Source organism: Lissotriton helveticus, chromosome 8 (assembly GCF_964261635.1).
Source record: "Lissotriton helveticus chromosome 8, aLisHel1.1, whole genome shotgun sequence".
NCBI lineage: Eukaryota > Metazoa > Chordata > Amphibia > Caudata > Salamandridae > Lissotriton > Lissotriton helveticus.
Window position 1 is genome coordinate 932,997,743 of NC_136069.1, and position 15,868 is coordinate 933,013,610.

The 15,868-nt window shown below is 41.0% G+C and overlaps 1 protein-coding gene across 4 annotated transcripts in view; it reads right to left on the bottom strand.

Moving 5' to 3' along the window:
• ABI3BP (ABI family member 3 binding protein) overlaps positions 1-15,868 on the bottom strand; it is a 2,192,437-nt gene that overhangs the window by 2,153,884 nt on the left and 22,685 nt on the right. The window lies entirely within an intron of this gene.

The window sequence follows — 15,868 nt, forward strand, 5'->3', positions numbered from 1 at the left end:
GGTGACAAGCTGGTCACGATTCATGCGCTTTTGTGTAAAGCAGTAACCCATCAGGGTGCGGAGGCGGTGACAAGATAACTTTAAGAACTAGCTGAACATTGACAAAGGAGGGCCGGGTTTCTTGTGAAAATAAGGAGTGATTGAACAGTCTATGATATGCGTACATTGGTTATTTAATGTAGATAATTAAAATGTAACTTGCTGGCACCATGGTTAATGATGAAATGGGATGCCACGCTGATGAAGTGAAATGAATAGACATGTCTGAAGAGCTATTCAGAAACAAGATTCACAGAAGAAAATTGAAGCATTAATTAGACCGTAGCTACAAAACTATTACTGCGATTTTTTTTCCTGAGTCCAATTCTTTGTATAGGACACTTTGAAGTACGAGCTACCACGTGCTTATCTGAAGAGTTGTACTTTTACCTCGATGCATGTGTAATTTCCTTGTTAGATCAAAGAAATCTATAGTGGTTCATCACCTTTTCCCACCATGCCTGCACGATGACTCAGTAAGTTCACGCTCTTAGCTCTACAGATTTTACACTATTGACAGCGCTGTATTCTGGTCGGCAGGTCACCAGTAAAAATCTAGACATGTGCATTGGGCACTTCATCCTACTGAGATCGGTATGTTGAGGAACACTTACTTGGAATATTGTGACACCTGTAATTAACAGTGTTTAGTAATGTCACAAGTACACTATGAAGCACTATAAACAACAACAACATACTGCCACCTTTGATCATTATAATAGGAGAGTGTACGCCTTCAACTTTTGACTTCTTGGCCTTGAAAAATGCTGTCAAATAACATGCTTGAAGGTAAGGGTATGTGACATAAACAAGCAAAAGCGTGGCGCGTAGTGTGTAACCTGACACACGAGGAATGCAGCTGCCACCCTGCTTGCCATTGCTCGCTCCTGAGAGCAAAACGCCATGGGAGTCCATATTAAAAAAGAAGGTGGGACATGCAACCGCCTTTAGCCATTTGCGTGCTTTCATTAGTGAAAGACACACGCAAAAGCCAATCCGATGTGTGGGAGGAGTCAGACCCACACAGAGAAGTGTAGAGTACTCACAAGAATCCTCCCATGGCACAGCGCATGCGTGCTGCACTAGGCTCGACCTAAAAAGAAAGGATATATGTAAAGACTGAATAGCAAGAACGTGAAGTCTTTTTCTTTAAGTTTTTTGAGAAAAAAGTAATACAGTCCTGAGGGCCCAGAGTGTCATCAGCAACTGCTGCACAGAACAAATACAAACAGTAATAGAACTACTATGACACAGGTGAGAGAACCATGGAGACACAAGGTTTCAACCACCTTCATATAGTGGAGAAGTGTGGCTCACCGATTAGAGCGGCCGACCCTGAGGCAGAGGTCTGGCCCGGGACCAGGGTTCAATTCCTGACGCGGCGGGGTCTTGGGCTCAATGTCCACGGACTAGATAATTCTCGCATAGGTGCCTACTCTAATCATGGGTCCCACTCTGCAACTCTGGGCAATAGCTTGCTTAATCTCCACAACGGCCCCGAAAGCGCTAGGATGCCTGGCCTCACCTTGGAGGTGGCCAGTAAGGGGAATCTCACAGGGAAAGCCAGGAAGGGTTCCACAGCGGTATACAGCGCCAAGATACCTTTCAGATGATAGTGCGCTTTACAAGTATACACGCATTTACATATAATAAAGGGAACATTAGAAAATGTAAAATAAGTACTAATAAGAGAAAATGCGCAATTCCACATATCTCCTCCCCTTCAATCTGTTTAGCTGAATCCCATCCTCGTCGCCAATTTGTAAAGACTGAACAGCAACAACATGAAGTCTTTTTCATTAAGTTTATTGAGAACGAAGTAATACAGTCCTGGCGGCCCAGAGTGTCATCAGCAACTGCCACACAGAACAAATAGAATAAGTAGTAGAACCAGTATGACACAGGTGAGAGAACCATGGAGACACAAGATTCCAACCACTTTCACATAATAAAGGGAACAATAGAAAATGTAAAATAAGTACTAAAAAGAGAAAATGCGCAACACCACAATTCAGAAACAAAGTCAACTTTATTTTGGCCCATTCACATAGCCTCCTGCTGATTAATGTTTTTACATTTCCCCCAGAATGGAATTGCTATTTATTTTTGGGAATTTAATTTTTAGTGAATTGTTTTGTGAATTAAATTCTATTTGTTTGTGTCTAATTTCTTTGTTTTGTGAATGTAATGGAATTTCATCTTTGAGGTCAACATTTAAAGCTATCTTTTTTCTAATCTATAATATTGGTGAATATGTGACTTTCATTGATTTCATCATCATCATATAAATCTTTATTCGATTTTAGATACAACCATAAAAAAGCATAAAAGCACAAAATCTTTGTTATGACAATAAAACAATCTAGCATGGATTCATGTACCAACTTAAATGGTTAAAAAGAATAAATTAATGTCAACAATACAATGTATTAGATGATCTCACGTACCCCAACAGAGTTAATCAGGCCTGGACCGTCTTTATCTTAAAGCAGCACGTAGAAAACATGAAACAGCAAAAACAACGTGCTCATTCGGCAGGGACTTGTGCAAAGTTCAAAGCTTTCAGTAACAGGAAGAGGAATCGCTTCGTAGGCTTGCTACAATATTTACACAACAACACAAAATGAATGGTATCCCGTGGAGAGATGTCGCAACCATAGGGCCCTAAAGTGCCCTGGTGTAGTATGGGGTACAACAGAATCTCTGGAGTCGATGATGATGAAAGAACAAGTTTTATTTATTGTAATTTAAAAAGAATATAAGTTGAATAAAGAGCACACAGGATGAGCGACTGACTCAGGACTAGGGACAGCAGTAACTGCCTGAAAACGAACTCCTACACAAATGACATAGTCATCATTCTAAACAAGAATATCTGATTAAAGAAACATAACAACTTACTTACCACACCTGGTGAGACCAACCAATCAGGCTGGCTAAAAGAACTACACATCTGTCCATTTCCTTGGATAGGAGGGAGAGGTATGGCTCCACACCCTGAACGGTGTTTAATAACAGATTACCCCGTACCGTAGGTTTCACTAGGTGTGAATGAATTCACCCTTTTATGCTACAAGGGGCACAAGGAGTGATAGTTGTAAAATATATCCACCCACCCCAGGCTGGAAAAAGCAGCCTTCACATAGGCAATCCAAGGGATTTTAGACATATGATTGAGGGATAAACAATCTGACAAAATCAATCTGTTTAGCTGAAAGCCCTCTTCAGTTCATATCTTTATCCAGCACAAAAAAAGTTCTGAGAGCAACAAGGTTGTTAACATATCTAACACAAGCTCCTCATGCACAGAAAAGGCCGAGGTACTTTGTGGGCCTGCAGAATACATCTTAAAAACATATTTTCTATGAGTTGTATCTTATAAGTCATTTTGTAACCCCAAATGTCACTGCTGTATAACACCATAGAAATGCACTTGGACTGGAAAGCTGGACTAGGGTGAACTGTGACCACAAGCCCAGCCTCTAAGCAAAGCTAGCTACTGTCCGAGTGGTCTTGACCAAATCACAAATCTTGTTCTCAACCAAGGGATTCCAGCTCATATTAGCATCAAATAGTACCCCAAGTGGGAGAAAGCTGGAACCTTAGCCAGGGTTTGACTCCTTACCTTGAAGGTTTTGGAATTTGTGAACTGAGGGCAACTACCAAAACATACGATTTTGAGAAGTTGACTCCCAGGTGTCCATAAAGGTGACAAACTTGTCCAACAGGATCTGCAGTCCCACCTCTGTGCAGGCCATAAGCAATGCATCGTCTGCGTACAGCAAACCCAGCAGCGATCTTGTTCCACCCTAGGGTAGCCAGCTTGCACTGAAAGGAGGGCTTGTTCCAGTCTATTAATATAGAGGGTAAATAAAAATGGTGCAAGTATACAACCCTGGCACACTCCCCTGGTGGTACCATAGCGCTCAGTGAGCTTAACCCTCTTTGAATACCTCACTGCGGCAGAGGTGCTAGCATGTAGGTTTGATAGGAGTGATACCATTTCTGGTTCCACACCCATCAAGAAGAGCAGGTCCCATAGCTTCTTACGGTTTACCCTGTCAAATGCGGACTTAAGGTCCATGAATGTCAAATGGAGCAATCCAGGCTGGGCGACAGTGTATTTGTTCATAATTAGATAAAGATTAAGGCATTGGTCAGCAGTCAATTTGCCCGGCCTCAAACCATATTGTATCTCCGTAAATAAAAAGAAAGTATCCTCCGAAGAAATGTCACTACTGCATCAATGAGTAAAACAGGGCGGTAGCACTGTGGTTTGTCCTTGTCCTCCTTTTTGAAGTTTGGTACAATATTAGTAGAGGACCATTAAATTGGGTTTCCCTCCATCACTGCAGCTTTTACAACTAAAGCCAGAACTGATCCCCAGACCTCAATGTTACCCAAAAATAGGTCAGGAGGTATGCCGTCGGGCCCAGGAGCCTTCTTACACAATAGAGCCTGAATGACCTAGGAACCTTCTTTAAGGGTAAAAACTGCTTTAGTTCTCCCCATTGCTAAGCTGGCCTGACCCACCTCATTATCAGAGACCCCGAAATGGCATACTCCCTTAAAATGATCCACCCATTGCTGTCCAGAAATATGGTGGCTTAAGGCGGGCCCTCAGGGCTCAGTAAAACAGGGTTCTTTTATCACCCACTAAAAGAGGGCACTATTTCCTAATTTACTGGCTTGGGCTAGATCCTCCATGTGCACTTGTGTAAGATATGCTTACGGCTGTTAGGGGCCATCTTATATTCGTTTCAACATCGGGGAACATGCTCCCGGTCATTGGGAAACTGTTTAGGAGCAGCATTCAGGAGACGAGGATGCTTGGAGCAATCCTGGTCAAACCATCTCGGATGATCTAACTTGGATTTTGTCACTGGGACCGAAAGCAGTGCAGACACCTCCTAAGCAATACATACAAATGCACTCAGGATAGCTTCACCCAAGGAACTCGTATCCAAACAAATAGATATCTCCTGCCAACACTCAGTAAAGAGCGACAGGTTAAATTCCTTTGGATCTTCAAGTGACCACCTCAGCCGTCTGCATGATCTGAAAGGATAGACCCACCCTGTTCACTGGCAGTGGCCTAACCCCACTCCTTACTCCTACCATAACTAGTGACAAGGGGTTGTGGTCAGTGAAAGGGCTGTGGATTATTATATTAAAACTTGCAAGAACATGAACAAAGAGTCTGAGACAAAAATAAAATCTATTATGAATGCACAGCCCCCCTCCCTTCGAATGTGGAGGTAATATAGTTAATCAAATTTACCAACTTCTCTGGGGCAAGCCAGTTGTAGGTGTGTAAAAATGTATTGAGCACCCTGCCTTCTGGTGTGTGTACCATGTGCAGCCCGTCTACAGTAATGCATCTCGGCTTGGCATTATCTGAGATTAAAGGACTAACAAAGAGAAGACATTTAAAATTTCCTACTAAAACAAGCTCCTCTCTGCCCACTCCAAGCCCCTCCAGGGAGTTAATACCAGAGCTCAGACTGGAGAGGATTAGATGTACCCCATAGCCCTGATTTTGAATTATAATAGTTAATTAAGACAATTAGTGTGGAACCAGAAACATGCAGCTTAAGGGCCTGAAACAAGTGTGAATCCCAGTTAAGGTCTTTGGCATGGGCAAAAAGCTCTAATGACACAAAAGTAACAAGCCCCATTTGGCCATCTTGGATGCTGATGTCACTGCAGGGGAAAACTAGGTTTTATAACCTTTGAGGGAGAAAAGGTTACTAACTTCCCAAGTTTCAAGCAGACAAATCATGTGATATGTCTTACCAAACTGCATCTACGTGCCAACATTAAACCTGCAATGTTCCAAGATAGCAGCCTCAGTTCCTCCCAATTGCCAGTTGGAGTATTCAAGCCAGGAGTTAAGAACACGGCCGATAGCGGGGATATCTCCAGAATAATGAGTCAATCACAAGAATCAAGGTTGCTCAGGGGAGAAAATATGTTACCCACAGCCAGGGGTGTGGGCACCGGTGGAATAGGGGTAGAGCAGCCATAAGGAGCCCTGTGCCTGAATCCACGAGGGCTTACATATAATCTCAAGCCTATAGTAGAAACCCAAAGGGAGCACCAGAATCTGTCACATTGGTTACTTTGTTGCAGCCTAATGTGGTCAGGATACATGCAGCTATAGTAGATGCATTGAAATTAACCACCACACAATCCCCTGCCCATCTCTTATGACCTGGTCTCACCCAACCCACCATACAGACCATGATGATTGAATCATAACGTTCCATGCCCAGATTAGAGTGAGTATTAAACCAGTGCATCACCTTGTTCGTTTATTCCCTAAAGGTTTCTGGCAGATGGTTGTAGAGTAGGGGAACTGTCCCTAACACTACCACATATGGGGTTGGTTCTGGAGCAAGTTACTCACCTACCCGGGTCAAGAAGGTAATGAATGGGTTGATACGGGGGACATAGTCCCATGGGGGTTAGTAGGACTCGGTTTGTGTGTGGAACAGTGGGTGGCAGCCTAAATGGCTGCAGTGGTAGGAGGACCAACTCCTCTAACTTCGCTACAGGACATTGACACCATGTTGGGCCAGTAGTAACAGACCCACTTTCAACAGAAGGCCTCAAATCCTCATGTAAAGCAACTAAGGCTTTCAGCTGAACCCCTAGCTGCAGGACAATCGCTTCAATTGATTCTAGCCTTAAAGAAATTGAGTCTGGTTTCATGTTCCCAGTGCAGCAAAGGTCCCAGGGGTGACTAATCTGTGGCTGAGCAGGCTGACCTACAGGTTGGGAAGCACACAAAGATGGTTCCGTCTGTACACACACAACACCTAAGGCAGCTTTCTGTCTGGGAGCAGCTGAGCGCCTTCTGCACTTGCATCTAGGGCTCATGGAGGGGCTTAGGTCAATGTTCAACCCTTAGGCACCAATCTCCGTGATAGCACCCCCTGGTGTTGAGGGGAAAACCTCCAGTGACACTTCCTGATCAAGTCCCTGTGAGTGTACTGCATGCAGGGTGCAAGAATCAGTGGATGTAGTAATAATCTCAACAGGACTGTCTATGAGCAGCGTGGCACAGTCGAGAGTAAGCCCTCCTTGGTAAGGGATAACCTTCTCCCAGCTAGCTCAATCTCAGTAGATATTACACACTGGTGGGTAAGAGGCCCCTCAATGGTTGCCACCCGAGGACCACAATGGGGGGACTTAGGAAAAAAGTGGCCACTTTTCTTTTCCCCATCTTGAAAAAACACAAGATAAACAAAATGCACTCACAGGCGGCCCTTTGCAGTATCGTAAACTTTCTTGTCAGCCAAAAAGTGTATATCTTTTCAATAGTTCAAGTGTGGGAATAATTTCCGTTGTGTTGCTCTTGCCCCTTGAGTAGGGGGCACCAGTCCTCCTGAAAAAAGAGGCATACTGCCGGTCAGAAAAGGGGCTGCCACCAGGAAAAGTCACAAGTGCCCACCTGCTTCCAAGAAAGGGGTCAGTAAAGGTGACAAAATTATGGAGGAAGGGGCCCAGGGTCAGACACCGTCAAGGGAGGAGATCCACATACCAAATAGGCAGCATCAAGCCACATAAGTCAGGAATACCCTGTAATATCACTTCGACAAGCCAAGGGGGATGGCCTCGCCCTGGCTCTTCTCATCGCTTTGCTAGGGCATGGCCTGACACCGTGGGGCTCTTTGATTCGCTTTATAGCGCTGACTCAATGGCTGGTGGGTTAGATCACAAGGACCACCTCCTGGGGCTCTGTAAATGCTGGAAGATAGAGCCCCAAGGTTTTCCAGCACCAAAAACTGCACATGTTGACTTTCATTGATTTATTTATCCGTCATGGTTGATAAATATATATTTTTGTAACATTAGACATTCTTTACATTATTCCCTTCTCTTTGCACATTTTTATGTGAGTTTTCCTTATATGCTTCTTTTGCTTAGAACCACTCTTCAGTGGATGTATGATAGAACCACACAAGCCATTAACACACCCAGCCTACTCTCAAGGAGATGTTTCACATCTACATCAATTACACTGAACACTTGGTAGACAAGGGTGTTTTCAGACTTTAGTTTTTTGATTATGTTCACTACAGCAGTCATGTTTTCCCGTAAAAATCTAAGAATGCAGTAGATTGTACTTGTTTTCTTATCACTATCCGTATGGTACTAAAGATCCTCACATTTCTTGCCTTCAGCATCCTCACTAAGCAAAAATTCTGTAACTAGTCACCGCATGGATAATATAGCATTGACAGCCTCTAGGACTGAGAACCACACACTGAATGACACAGTTGGGATGACGCTTTCATGCCACACAAAGCACAAAATCAGAAATATTTGCATTTTAGTTCTTGTGCATAACGAAACAGTGCACCAGAATGCACTACAATGTCAATAGCATTCTTCATTAACACTGAAGATTGTAAAGATGCTTTCAGCATGCCACCTAGCAAGTGGCAAGGATTTCTTACAGAAAAGCATTCAGCCCAGGTATCGATTTAGACATGTCATCACACAACTTTTTCATATATGTAGCTGAATTACTTCAAATGCAAACAATATCGCTCCAATCTTTGTTGAAATTGGTAAGAACTTTTTGCAGCAGCATTCCATGTGACACTGCGTTCCATCTTTTCCAAACGTCTGGTGTCGACTTTCACCACTATCCCAGATGCTTGGTGACAGCACTCTTTTTGCATATACCTATCACTACACCTTGAAGTAAATGTTTAAAGCCTGGGGTGTTTGGCAATTCACCTCCTATCAATACTGACTCTCTAGAAAAGGGGGGTGACATATTAAAGGAGTTACCCCATTTTCTGTCTGTGGGCAAATGTGATGGTACATACTGGGAACAATTCTAATGAAACCAGCCATTTTACATCTCAGTGAAAGAATCAAATGTAGCCTAAATATCAAATATGATTTCCTGATTCTCTACAGTTTATAAAATAATTAAATAGGAACTAAAACATCTAAACCCTACATCTTTAGACCAAAAAACACAAAACTGAAAAAAGAAAAAGGAAGAAGAAACAATATTTTAGTGACATCTCTAACCAACAAAACTCAAGCAGAATAATATTACCCCAGTCTTTCTTGCTGCCGCCTTATATAACAAAGTTACATTCTATCGTCTTTGAATGGCATTTAGTTTGTGGTTGCGAAGGTGTTTTTTCAGTGTTTATATGTTTACACTGGTGAGGACTATCTTCTTCTTTTTGGTGGGGTTTTATCAGTTAGTATAGGTTTAAACCTAAAACAGGATAGCATATATATATATGGTGGAGAGAGCACACGAATAAAATGTGCAAATCTACCTGAATGGGTCCGGTTCGTTTTTTATCCTGGTGGCAAAGGATGATCTAACGGAGTTCCTGGAAAAAAAAAAAAAAATACAAAAAAAAAAAAAAATATATATATATATATATATATATATATATATATTCATATATATATATATTATTAATATATATATATATATATATCCTATCACGCCTTTACACCATCCGTCGCTCCTCTTAGTCTTGGGTGCCTCCTTCACGCACGGTGAGATGCGTAATATATGCCAACACACACGGTCCACACTCGCAGGTCCGTTTCACAATGAAGGGCACACTCAGCAATTACTCCGTCGTTTTAATGCCAAAGTTTATTATTTTTGGCGCTGCATAATCAATCAACAAACGCGTTTCGGCGATCCCGCCTTCGCCTGACGAAGGCGGGATCGCCGAAACGCGTTTGTTGATTGATTATGCAGCGCCAAAAATAATAAACTTTGGCATTAAAACGACGGAGTAATTGCTGAGTGTGCCCTTCATTGTGGAACGGACCTGCGAGTGTGGACCGTGTGTGTTGGCATATATATATATATATATATATATACATATATATATATATATATATATATTCATATATATATATATATTATTAAAACCTTTAATACTTACGCATACTCACCTTTAAAACTTTAACAACTAATATGCCTTTATCAATCATGCCTTTACAACAAAATTCGTTATAATGGCATGCGTGGTAAAGGCTATTAGTTGTAAAATCCTGTGTGGTAAAGACTTGCGTGGCAATATCGCCTGCGAGGTAAAGGCATTGCGGTTTCCGACTGCATAGTAATGGCTGTTTCCCCTCTTCAGTCTCTTTATGAAAAATAAGGTGGTGTACATAATTGTTAATCCGTTTCTCTCATGCCTGGCATATTCTTATTGATTGTTTTATAAACAAGGGATTCTGGTCAAATAAACTGAAAGTTCAGTATCTATTTTACAGCTTAGTTTGAGTAGTCTTCCTGATCAAAAGCATTGCACCTACATTTGACCTTTGTTCTGCTATATTGCTATAGAAATCATATATAATGTGAGTATTTGATTGAAGAGGCCACTCAATCCATGAGGCCTTCTCAAACAGGAGTATCAGGTCACACTGTACTCTTCCAAAATTGCTGAAATTCTAGCAAGAACCTATTCCTGACTTTGTTATTGGGTGGTGTCCAGAGCATAAACTATAAGCCTAAAACAACTAACCTCTAGTGAATTGCGAGACTACTTCTCTGTATTTCTACCCATTTTTTTGCATACTAACTTAATGTGGTATGGGTAATTAACCGTCGTTCCCGTTCCAAAAATAAAAAAGGCTTGCATACATAAAATAAGTTTGGCTTAGTTGTGCAACTAGTTGAATTTGCATCTGTAAAATCCAGTTTTTTTATTAACTGAATTAGGGCTTTCGGATTTTTATTAATTGAAATTGTACAAGCTAATAAAAAAATATCGACCAACTTGGTAGAATTTTGTGCATCTGTGAGTTTCTGTCACGGTACCAAAATAGAAGCTTGAGAGAGATACTTCAATTGCGATGTAACTGTCCGTGAACACCACAAATTAGACATTTAGACCTGATTTGCAAATGTTTTACATGGAGCTTACCCTCTTTCCCCCATGAAATTGCATACAAACCTTTTTTTCTGAAAAAATGCACGTGTCTCTATAGAGGAGGAAAGGAACACCACCATATTTAATTGGGATGTTCTGGACTGAGGGCTGTCCTAAGGAAATGTGTTTTCTCTTTAGAGAAAATAATTTTGCACAATACCCTCAAAGAAATTCTGAAAACTTGTTTTTGAGGCTAATTAGGGTATGTAGAGTTTAGATGCAGATTTAAAAGTGTAGCACTCCCAAGAAAGAGTAAACATACAAAAAATACTGTAAACCTGGTTATGAAACTAGTTAGGGTATGTAGAGCTTGGATGTGAATTTCACAGTGTAGCATACTGGAAATCTTTGAATCCACAAAAAACAGCAAAGTCAGTAGAAAAATAGACCATGTTATATTGCCCTAGATTTACATTTTGTGATTGACCATTACTATTACTGGAAGACTATGAGGATGGAATTTCCTTTTGTCCCCCTAGTTGCCAAAACATTGAAGTTGGAATGTATATACCGTGATGCCAGGTATTATGTTGATTAAACACTTGAAATAATAACACCTACAACATGAAAATCAGAAAAATAATCGTTGCACAATATAGATCATCCCCCCATACTTGCCACGTGTTAATTCAACAGCTGTTTTCGATCAGAGAAGGAACCCTTTTATTCCATAGTCAAGCCCAAACCATGGGTCAGAGACGCAATCTTCACCTGGGTCTTTGAGGAGCACTCGGAATAATCTGTTTATGTAGTGAGTGATATCTTCTTTTTCCAAGGAGGAATGAGAGGGATGAGTCGTTCCAGGATCAGTCAGTGACTCTTGCCCGTTTGTCTGTCCACCATCAATCGTGCCTCCATGTCGTCTGCTTGTCGGCATTTAAAAACGTTCTGATTGATCTGTTGGCCACGAGATGCCCTCGGGCGTTCCTCTGTTTCCACAGCTGATCACTGAAACCTACTGGTTCCTTCATTGTTGGCAGAGGGTGATGAACTGGAGTGATAATGACGGTACAGAGGCATGCCTTGCCATTGGGGCATGCTCACACACGATTCACCTATCCAATGATCTTAGGAACTCCCGAGAAAGCCGGTTAAGAGCGGGTCAGAGGTCACTTGGCTCACGTGATGTGTGTTTTTCCAAGTCATTTTCATAAGAACAAATGAACACATTCTCCTGTTTAGACTGCGCATACTTTCACTCAGTTGGCAACTCTGAAACTTGTGAAAGGAAAGATATGTTGGCAATAACCAGAGCACTCAACTACCACTTCAACGCGCCTTCTTGAGACTTTCGATTTGTATGAAAAGTGAATTTCAGAAAAAGTGTAAACAGGTTTCTGTCTGCTTCCTATTTCGTAAAGCACATCACGTGTGCATCTCTTTCGCGGCGTTCTCGCGGATCCTTTATTTGAATATGCATTTCTTAGTCTGATCTACTTGCAGTAGCAGCGAAAGACTGATGGGTGGATTACTCAAATAGCGTCTTTAACACGTTGGTTTTGCGCGTTCCTGAAGCACAGTATTATTGCCCTTTCCATGCTGTAAAATGCCTATTTGTTTCTATTCCACACACAGTGTATCGCAATCCGTGCAGCCGGAGGGCTATATACCTTCTTTCTTCATTGTTGCTTGCCCCGGTGAATACTTTCTTGGGTCTTGCACACATCTGTAAACAAGTCACACTCCATGTGTTGTGATTGGCACGCGCGCTCTTGTCACTGCTGCCTTCAGATGGGTTTTGGTTCAATGCCTCAAGTAATTCGTAGGGGCCCAGTCACTCAAGCATTTATGAGTACCGGAAGTAGTACTACAAGAGTTCTCGGTAATATACACTCTTACTTGCCGTTGTGAATCATACCGGAAACGTCTAGCTCCTTGTTAGTAAAAGCGCAAATAAAGCAGTTATATCTGTTTGTACTCTGTATGAACATTCCTAGAATATTCTCATTTAATTCCCATTTAGATAGTTTGGTTATGATTCACAAAGGAGTATGTAAAAGAGTACTAAGGGAGTACTACTGTGCATACTCCAACTTGTCTTTGTGAATAGAACCCTCCATATCTAATTCAGGAAGCAGTATGACCTGCTAAATAAGTAATATTAGCATTCTTCTCACTGTATTTCTATGTCCTCTGATGCGCTCTGGTGTTCATGTGTAACCCATATGTGCATGGACCCAAAATCATTCACAGAAGTCTGCTGCCGATCCTATGGAACAGTGTTGCTGCCTGATCTTTATTTCATCTCATGCTTTCCTCAACCACCCTACCCATCATGTTTCAATATCTCACCCTTACAGACAATTTTTAATTCCAGCTTTCTTCTTTTGTGATTCTTGCTATCTTTCTTTTCCTTAAGCTTTTTTCAATTTTTATTTTTCACAAATTTTATGATGAAGAATAAGTCCGTCAAAAGATGAGTGCTGGTACCACTCGCCTGCAATTAACTGCACTAATTAGCACTCCTGGAGACTGATCACTGCAAAAAAAGTTGGATTTTGTGGCTATCCTCCTCAAAATATTTTAACAATGATACCTAAAGTGAAAGTAGACCAGTAGCTTGATTACTGAAAGGTAAACATGGAAATATATTGTGTCAAAATGGGGTTACACGGTCATTCCCTTTGGAAATGTACGACCAGGATTCTATTGTAATGTTTTGGCAAATGAAAAAACACAAAATACTAAGAGTTCTATCTTGCACATCGGTTTGTTTTTTCAAGTGAGAAGTTTAAATGCAATTTCATAGGATGGTGTGATCCGTTGTCCCACGTTTTTTTTTATGAAGCCGTCACCCATGGTTCCAGCGGTGCACTGAGTATGGTATGTGAGTAGTATGTTCATAATAAATAACTTCACCTTGACATCTTTGTGCACAGATAATCCGAACTAACGTCCAGCCCATTTTGGCAACTATCGAGTCATTTAATCAAAAAAAGTACAAGAATTCAAAGCCCCAGAATATGGTGACCTGGAACCCAGAACTCAAGGGAAAAAACTTCAACTTTTAATGCTGCAACTCTATGAAACATGCATTGACAAAGCCAGTAGGTCTTGATTATACGAGATGTAATAGCTTTGTCAATGGTTTTGTAGTCAGGTTGTTCAACTTTTGTCCAAAAGGATTATTATATTAAAATATATGATATTATAATATATACTATGTACAATATTATAATATTATTCATAGCTGTTGTATGGTATGATATGGTATGGTATGGCCTATTATGGTATGGTATAGTATGACATGCTATAGTCTGTCATTGTTTAGTATGGTACGGTATGGTATAGCTTGTCATTGTATAGTATAGTGGGGTATGTGTATGGTACGGTATAGAATGGTCTGTCATTGTATAGTATGGTAATCTTTGGTACAATGCACACATTACGCTACAGGAGGAAGCACAATAGGAGCAGCCAAACAAGCAAAAAAGCCCTGTGCAATATAATTTTATGTTCACCCTAGAATAGTCTATCCAACCTGTAATCAGGCACACATGAGCCCATTTAGGACATCATCAATGTAGAGAGTAACCTTTTTTTATAAAGGCACAGGGGGTAGGGTTCTGCCAAACCAATACAAATGTTTTTCCCATGGACTTAATGTTAAAATCAAAATGTTCGCAATGTGGATGCCTAATTATCCACACTAGAGCAACAGATATAGCTTTGAAGGTAAAGAATAGCCAAATATGCTCCAACCACAATATTTAGAAGTTCATAAATATTTATTAAAATAAATACACCTAAAAAACTAGTCACATTGGTTAATATAGTTTATCATTCATTGGACCAGATACATCATCAAAAACATTTGGTTCGACAATATTATAGCAAACAACTGTATACAATCAATGTATTAGAAATGTTTTGGTGTCAGCGCAGCGTTTCGGAGGCTCCGTCACCCTTATCCCACCTTCTTCAGGACCAATAAATGAAATAAAACAATTAATATTCTCCATGATTTTATAACATGTATATTGAAGATGCCATCCTGCGGCTTAATCTAACATTTCACACTAAAACAAAAAATTAACCCATGAAAATATTGGACAACAGGCTATAAAAAGGTCATGCATTAAATTGACTATAATTTAGGCCACCTTGACAATAGAAGATTAACTATTGTCACCCTCCTGGATCTCTCTGCAGCATTTGGCACTGTTTCCACCCCATCCTTCTGCAGACAAAGGCTGTGAGGGATGAGGGTGAGAGGCTGGGTTCTTGTGTAAATCACATCCTGTCTTACGGATAGAGAGCAAGCTACTTCACTCTCTTTCTGTCACTCCACTTTCAGGCCTCTAACCAAAGGCAACACGGATCGGCACCCAGTCTCATGCTTTTTAACTTATAAATAACTCCCATGGTTCACCTTCTCAGGAAACATGATTTTATTTTTATACTTGTGTAAATGACGCACAATAATTGGTAACACACATGCGTCCATAGGCAGATACGATTCTGCAAAAAGCTTTTGAAGGGTGTCTACAACATTTGCCATTTTGGATGAATTCCAATCGCCTTAAGACTGCATACAGATGAGACTGAGATTCTCTTCTTTCAGGAAACTGATCTTTCAGGTATGTGGTCAGAGGTCTGGTGGCCATGTTCATTGTGGCCCTCTCGTCCATAAGTGGAAGAAATGTACTTCTAAAGTGCACATCTACTACAGGAGTGTCCCACCGCTAGAGCAAAACAGCACAAAAAAGTGAATATTAATCATCCTACAGGTTGAACAGATGTGTTTTCAGTTGTTTTCTAAATCTGTTTTTTTTCAGAGATGCATCTGAGTGGAAAAGGGAGCTTGTTCCAGTACTTGGCTGCCAGAATAGAGCAGGCGGAGTCACCCAGCTTCTTTCGTTTGGTGTCAGGAGTACTGCCAGGCAGAC